At 31.9% G+C, this 7,736-nt stretch overlaps 1 protein-coding gene and 1 long non-coding RNA gene across 6 annotated transcripts in view; one reads left to right on the top strand and one right to left on the bottom strand.

The window, feature by feature from the left end:
* Positions 1–7,736, bottom strand: part of LOC145306744 (OCIA domain-containing protein 1-like) — a 369,294-nt gene that overhangs the window by 81,155 nt on the left and 280,403 nt on the right. The window lies entirely within an intron of this gene.
* On the top strand, positions 1,266–4,680 carry LOC145307069 (uncharacterized). 5 transcript variants are annotated; one of them, XR_013875283.1, is made up of 5 exons: positions 1,266–1,392; positions 1,635–1,683; positions 2,125–2,332; positions 3,431–3,772; positions 3,864–4,680. It is a non-coding gene; the product is annotated as an uncharacterized LOC145307069 (long non-coding RNA). The 5 variants fall into 5 exon arrangements; XR_013875284.1 differs by having other exon boundaries at positions 3,431–3,737; XR_013875282.1 differs by having other exon boundaries at positions 2,125–3,772.

Below are 7,736 nucleotides of genomic sequence, written 5' to 3' on the forward strand. Positions count from 1 at the left end.
GAATCCGCTATATTTTATCCATACAAAAGTCAAACTAATCATCTTACACACAATATTAGGTTATATTATATTGAATTCAACACCATAAATGCATTTTATATCAATTTTATATAATACACAAGACATTTTAATCAAACTTAACATGCAGACATTGGACATTGATAACATATTCTATACCATATATACAATTTCACCTAAATATATCTAAGTCCATCTAATGCACTATATATGTACCAGAAAATTTACATTAGACCATGTTGACTCATTTTATAGACTGATCATTAACACGTTATATCTAGCTTACCCAACCAAAATCACTCCCTCACATAGTATTACAAACTAGTATTGTCCAAACTTTTCAACAGATAGTTTTAATCTATTATCCCTTTACTATGTTATAATAATTATACATACAATGAATAACAAAAGATTATTCAGTCACAATTAATTCATAGATTTTTTTCAATGAAATTTAGAGGATTTTTTAAAAAAATTTAAATTACAAATGAAAATTATTAGACAAAAAACGGCAGTATCAAGCAGCCAAGTGTTCAATCAGAACAAACTTGTTCCTATGTCATCTTTATGGCCCTAGGGACGCATAAAACAGTGGTCTCCATATATGTGCATAATACTCATTTCTTGGTTCTTTTTCATCCAATTTTCTATATTTTTTTCAAAGCTAAAAGCATTAAATAATAATTTTCTGTCTTTTCAAAGCCCCCAAAATGGTAGGGTGTATGTTTGACTGTATGGAATTTTTTCTATAAATTTAAAAGATAAAAAACTTCAACTCAATTTTACAGGTAGAAGGAAAACATAAGGGACACTTTTGTTGGGCCAGATGAGATCTCTATGGGGCATATTTCAGATTTTCTGTGTGCCTTCTAGAAGCTGAGATAGAGGGGAAACCGTCTGTACAGTACACAAGCTATTACTCCTTTTCTGTGGGCCACTGGTTCAAATTCTTCAAATGGGTCATGTAGTATGTCCTTGTACATGCCTGTATTGATTTTGGTGAGTTTATACCGATTTGTAGAGCGGGAATCTCAAAATAACCAAAAACGCGACTTCGGACTTAGAAAATTTACGATGTAAGCTTTTTTGAATTTCTTTTTCTTGAGTACCTTCACTAAAATCGACGTCAGTACTCTCAGGGGTGGAATTTTATAAAGCATTGCCATACGCGTCTTTTGCCGTATTTAACTCTTTTCTAGCTCTACCCTAGCGGGTGCTATAACATTTCAAAGTTGCCCTGTCATTTTTTTCAGTTTTTAATAATGTTAAAAAACTGCGGAATTGCAGGAGGACTGGGTGGAGCAGGACTGTCCATGCCAGGTCCGGTATCCAGCCCATCTCCAGCTCAGGCTCCTCCTACAGCTCCTAGTCCAGGTACAATTAAATTTATGTTTGTTCTCTAAAGAATTTTCAAAAATTTAAATTACTGTTTTTAGGTTTTAAATATTTAGGTTTCATCTCTAAGATCTCTAAAAGAGTTGGCTATATTTCTAAATATTTTGTGTCTATACAATTTCCTGCTTTTTTTATGGGGGGTTGCATGGTAATTTAAAGAATCCCCTAATTTGATTTGACTAATCTTGTATATTTTTATTTGTTTATTTTTTTTTGTTTAGGTCCAGATTTTCAGTATCATCCATTTTATCAACAGCAGTTGGCTGCTCAGTAAGTTTCTTTTTTCTTCTTTGAGCTGTTATCACACACTGTATTATAAGAATAATAATAACTAGCCGCTTCGCCCCTAGCCTCTAGGGGCTTGGCCCCAAGAGGTAATTAAAAAAATTTAAAAAATACTGCCAGCAGTTTTATGGCATCAACTGCCCCATAAACCGAAAAAATGGAGGGGGGATTTTTTTTGTTTTTTGGGGAGTCCCACCCCCCAAGAAAATAGCTTAAACCCACCACAGGACTAATAGGTATAAACCCTGAAGAGTTTCCGATCTGTCCAGTGGTTACCGAGATCTTAAGGGCCGGACGGGACAGACAGACACATCATTCTACTTTGTATTATAGATAATCCACCTGTTATTATGTATTTTTTTTCTTTACAGTAGCAAATATTATGTAAAGGATACACAGTGTTTCATAATGTTATTTTTGTTGTAGGCAACAGCAACAGTTGGCTGCCTGGCAATCAGCTTGGCAACATCAACAACAAAGGCTCTAGATATATATAGAGATAGATACAGAGAGAGAGAGAGAAGATACCCAGGGATTGTTGATTGATTATAAAGCTCCTACACACACAGACATGCATGATGGATTATTAGTCTATTAATTAATAATGTATAAATATATATAAATAATATCTTGTGTACTACATACACATACACACACACTTTGTATAAATAAGCTACACCCCACTCTCTGCTGTGCACCCTAGCGTTCTTGTGTCCGGAGTTAATTATTTTCTTTGGCTGTAGCAGTAGTAGTAGTAGTAAGTTAGTACCTAGCAATCATTGTGTAAATATATATTCAACTATAAAGCCAGTGAAAAAAATATGCTCCAAAATTTAAAGATATTAAAAAATATTTCTCCATGTAAATATATATATAACTGTCTCATAGGAATCCAATTTAAACAGAATATATAATTAGTATAATCTATTTTTTATAATATCTCTTTCTCTCTCTCTCTCTCTCTCTCTCTGTCTGTCTGTCTGTAATACAGATATGTGTGGTGGAGAGAGATACTGCTGAGCTCATAAAATGATCCAAGGGATCAAGCAAATGTGTTTTATGGTATTTTTACTTTATTTTCTATTATTAGATGTTTACTATTCTCATTATTATTATTAATTATTTTTTTAACTACACAGTAAAGAAAAACCTTGACACAGAATTATGCATTCATATAGATTTATTTTTACAAAAATTATACCAATTTGTCCAGAGGAGTGGTGGGGAATTATTTTCCTCAGCCAATGGACAAATTGTAATTATTTTTATTATTATAAATAACATTATACTCCTTAATAAAAAGAAGAAGCTACAGTTCCTAGAGTTTAAATTAAAATAATTAAAGAAATCAACACAGACACACACTGATATACTGTGTGTGTAGAATACAGAAGTTGAATATGTTCTTCGTAACTGGTCCTTCTTGCAATGAATATGCGCATAAAAGTTCAATATGTTCTGATATTTCTTAACTGCTCCTTCTTGCAAGGAATATGCGCATAAAAGTTGAACTGTGTAACTTTTTCTTACTCCGGGGGCTGTAACAACTCATTAATCTTGTGATATGTTCTGTATTGTAGAGTAGTCGTGCTGTCAGCATATATTTTTATTAGAGGAATAAAATTATAAAGTTCTATATTTTTTCTATACAAGTATTCATTCTGTGTTTGAAATTTGAAAAATAAAACCTCACAACAATCTCCATTATTATTCTATGTGTGTGTATATTAAGGTATATATCATACTGTAAAATATATAAAATAACATAATATAAATATATATAATGCAAATTTACACTTATTTTAAATTTAAATAATGTCCTTAGAATTTTGTTGTTATTACTACAATGCAAAGTTTATTAAATAAATTATATATTAATGTATATATATAAAGAGAGAGATAGTTATAATTTATTTTTATAATCCTAACCCCTTCCTCCTAACTGAAAAAATCTCTCTCTTCTCCTAATAACTATTCTTAATTAAAAATGCTGCTGTGATAATTAGAATTTTTGTGTAATATTATGTTTATGTCCTTATGTAATTCTTAGAACTTTATTCCGCAGTAGTCATAGGTATGCATTTTATTTCCACCTTCAAAATATCATCTTTACATAGTTGTGTTTAGAAATTAAAATCAATGCCTACTATTGCTGCGGACAAAAGTTTTAACATAAAAAATACCTTCTGTAATTAAAAAAAACACACATTGTTAGATAAATAAATACCCTCTCATGTTGCCTGATCCCTTGGCTGCAGTTGGTTGACTGTTGGCTGTTTGTTAAAGAAAATGGCCGCACAGCCAACACCAACCTATCTCTCACACATCTGTGTGTTGAAACACTATTATTATATTTTCTGCATTTTATCTGGAGAAAAAAAAGAATAAAAATTTTGTTGTTTTTAACATCATATATATTTTCAAGTGTTAGATCTGAGTTTCTAAATAAAATTATATTCTGTATCCTAGATATAACACACACACCAACTCTGTACACAGTGCCAGCTTTTCTCTTTCCATTCTTCAACAAACAAAACCCCTGTTTTGTTTAGAAATTTTTGCAGGTCCCACTTTAGAACGTCAAATTATTTTACTTTTGTTTGCAAAAGATGAAGAAAGAGAAATGATTCACTGTTATGTATAATTGTTAATACCTTAATACCATGCATTTTAAGGTTTATTATTACTAAATTTTCTCTTATTTTGTTGATGTAAATTTTGCCTCCTTGCTTTTTTGTTATCAATTATGTTTGTTTGTTTATTTTCATTATAGTTATGAAAATGTATACAACACACACACACAGAGTAGTTCTAGCCACATTTGTAATTTATAAATTTTTCTTCAAAGTGGGTGAGAACTAACTATTATTCTATTATTATATCATTATATTACTACTATTATCAATATATATATATAGGTATATAATAAAGTTATGTAATGTATCTAATTATTTACACAATAAAGTAATTCATTTATTCAAATTTGTGTGTGGCTTCATTATTTTTTTTTTACCTGAGCTGAATCTTTAAATCATTTCAATGGTGCGCCAAATCGGGGTGAGCCAACTTTCCACCAGTGAGAGCACAGCATTTTACGAAATGCCGCGCTGTGATTGGTTGAAATTCGTCGCACCCCGATTTGGCGCACCATTGAAATGATTTAAAGATCCAGCTCTGGTTAATTACCTCATACGGGCGGAGATTCTGTCCATGACATGAAACGCCATGGTCCAACAACCCAACCTGACATAGTAGCAGTATGAACGTATTTGGTTATGACACAGTGTTAAGCCTAGATTCGAACCTATCACCTCCCCGACGATGAGCGAGTGCGTTATGTGTTGAGCCATGGTCGCGGGTATATTTTTTACTTAACTTTTCCCCTGTGTAATATTTAAGTTTGATACCAACTGCTGCTATTAATAATAAGAGTAGGGGAAATGTCTTGACCTATAAACAGGCGCAACTCTTTATTATGCACGGTAAGGACTTCCATAGAAAGGTAATAAAATGAATGGGTCATACCCATTACATTTCCTCAATGGATAATGAAGAAATGGGAGAAAGCCAGAAGGTAGACAAAAAATGGACAAGAGAAACCTGCAACTGACGACTTAAAGAGTAGTAAGGTTATTTTAGGTTAGGTGTTAGAGCCCCCCCCCCCCCCCCGCAGGGGCTAGAAATAGGAGAAAGGCTACTGTGGAAATATGACAAAACCCGCAACTTCGTTTCCTTCACATGACCCAAACAATTTGTAGTAGAAGAATATTCTATTAATTCTGAAAGATACCAAAATCAATTCGTAGATTTTTTCAAAAAGTTTAGAAGATTTTTTTTTAAACATTATTTAATTTTTTAAAGCAATGCTTTTATCTATAATTAGGATAAGTCCGTGTCTGCAACGACTAGCTATTATAGAAAATTTATACATTTTAGAATTGAATTTAAAATTGTTGAGCATAGCAACTCTAAAATTGGTGAAACAATGACCTTAGTTTTTTTTGGTCCTAACTACCTAACTACAAGCAGATTTTTAATTTTTTAGCATATCATCTTGTCAGCATAATGTAAATTAACTAGACAACAAATTTTTTAAAAAGTTAACATAAATTTTTATCGTTCTACTACTGTTTTTACCTTAAAACTCACAACCTTTACGGATTTTTAGCACAACCTATTCCTCCCTTTTTCAAATTCAATTTGCGCGGCTTGTGTTTATGGTAGAAAAAAGTTATATTTACCATTAAAACCGCTGTAAGCTCAAATTTTTTTAAATATAAGAACCATTCCTGCGCTGAGAATAGTTTAGGATGAACGTTTTAAAATGTCCCAACTGACTTACAACTTTACTTGCTAATAAATCATTAAAGATTAAAGTATTCATACATATCTTTTTGAAAATTCTACTTGCGCGGCTTGTGTTAATGGTAGAAAAAAGAAAAGAAGGTTTTAAAAATATAATAAAAATTCCTGAGCTACTTATAGTTTAGTAGCTACGTGGTAAAATGTTCCTACTTACTTAAAACTTGACTTGAGAGTAAATTTTCACGGATTAAAATAAAGATGTGCAAAACCGCATACATTTTTAAAATTAAAACTACGCGGCTTATGTTAATGGTAGAAACAATGCTATGTATATTGTTAGAATAGTCTTTATCTCTAGTTTTTGGAAATATAAGTACCATTTTTGTCCAATTTGTAGTTTAGGAGCTACATTGAAAAGAAAAAAAATGTAAGAAAGGTTGAAAAATGAAACTGTTGTTTTTTAAGTCAGTTGGGACATTTAAAAAAGTAGTTCTAAAACTATGTGTAACACAGGAATCGTTTTATATTTACAAAAACTAGAGTTCATAGCGGCTCTAACGGTATGCATATATTTTTTCTATAATTAGCAAAACATTACAAAAAATAAATTTAACATCAATTATAAATTTCAAAAAAAAAATTTCGAATAAATCTATCCCAAAATTTACTTAAATATATATATTAATATTTTAAGAATTGACTTTATATTGTTATATTCTAACAATCAAATAAATAGGCAGATTGTATTGTTTTGAAATAATCACCAAACCTTGTATGTTAAAAAGTTTAGTTGATCATTATTTTAAAAATCACACAACCTCGTTTTCATCCAATTTAGATAAACATATATTAAGTATATGTACAGTTACTTTTTTTCTATCAAATGACACCACGTCATAACTGAAGATATTAAAAATATTTCCTGCTTCTGCCATGTCAGGTGTATGACATAAATAATTAGAGTGAGGTGAATGCATTGGCCCATAAACAGGTGCAACTAATTATTATACACACTTTGGACTTCCCAGACAACAAATCTAACAAATAAATAGCCAAAACCATCCCAAGACCTATGCTAAGCTTCACTGGAAAGAAGCAACTATTAAAATCAGACAATAAGACAGATAAACATCCAAGATATTAACCCTTAACGGTCGGGGGGGGGGCGTTGAACGCCCCCCCATCCGGTTTTTTCTATCTCATTTTCTGTGTGTGAAAGATGAAGAGCCCAAACTGCTTGACTTTTTAAGTATGGGTATGACACATAACTGAGAGTTGGAATTTTTTGAATATCTCCATCCTGGCGGGCACAGGATGCCAGCAAACCTGGCAGGGTCATCCAGGTAAAGAGCAAAAATATTTTTTTGACTAAAACAAAGCATTTTATCATACCAAAATACTAAAAAATCCTCTAGTAGTACATCCTTATATAAAATACAGGTGTTCAAGTCACTTTCAGGTTCCAGGTATGATCCTGCAGGTCCTGATCCTCCAGGTCTCCAGAAATCTTTAAAAGGCTCCTGTGGCCGCAATTTTTGACTTAGAGACTTCAAATTTTAAACTTAAGCTTTTCTTACATGTCTACATAACGTATTAAAATTTCATGAAGATCCGCCGCCGTTTTCCCGCCGACCGCCGACTGCGGCGGCTGGCAGCTGCCAAGTACAGCTGCGGCCGCTGAAATTTATATTTTGATATTACTAATGTAAAATTTACATAAAGATAAACATTTT

The sequence above is a fragment of the Acartia tonsa genome, chromosome 15 (genome assembly GCF_053477335.1).
Source record: "Acartia tonsa isolate MP-2025a chromosome 15, ASM5347733v1, whole genome shotgun sequence".
Lineage (NCBI taxonomy): Eukaryota > Metazoa > Arthropoda > Copepoda > Calanoida > Acartiidae > Acartia > Acartia tonsa.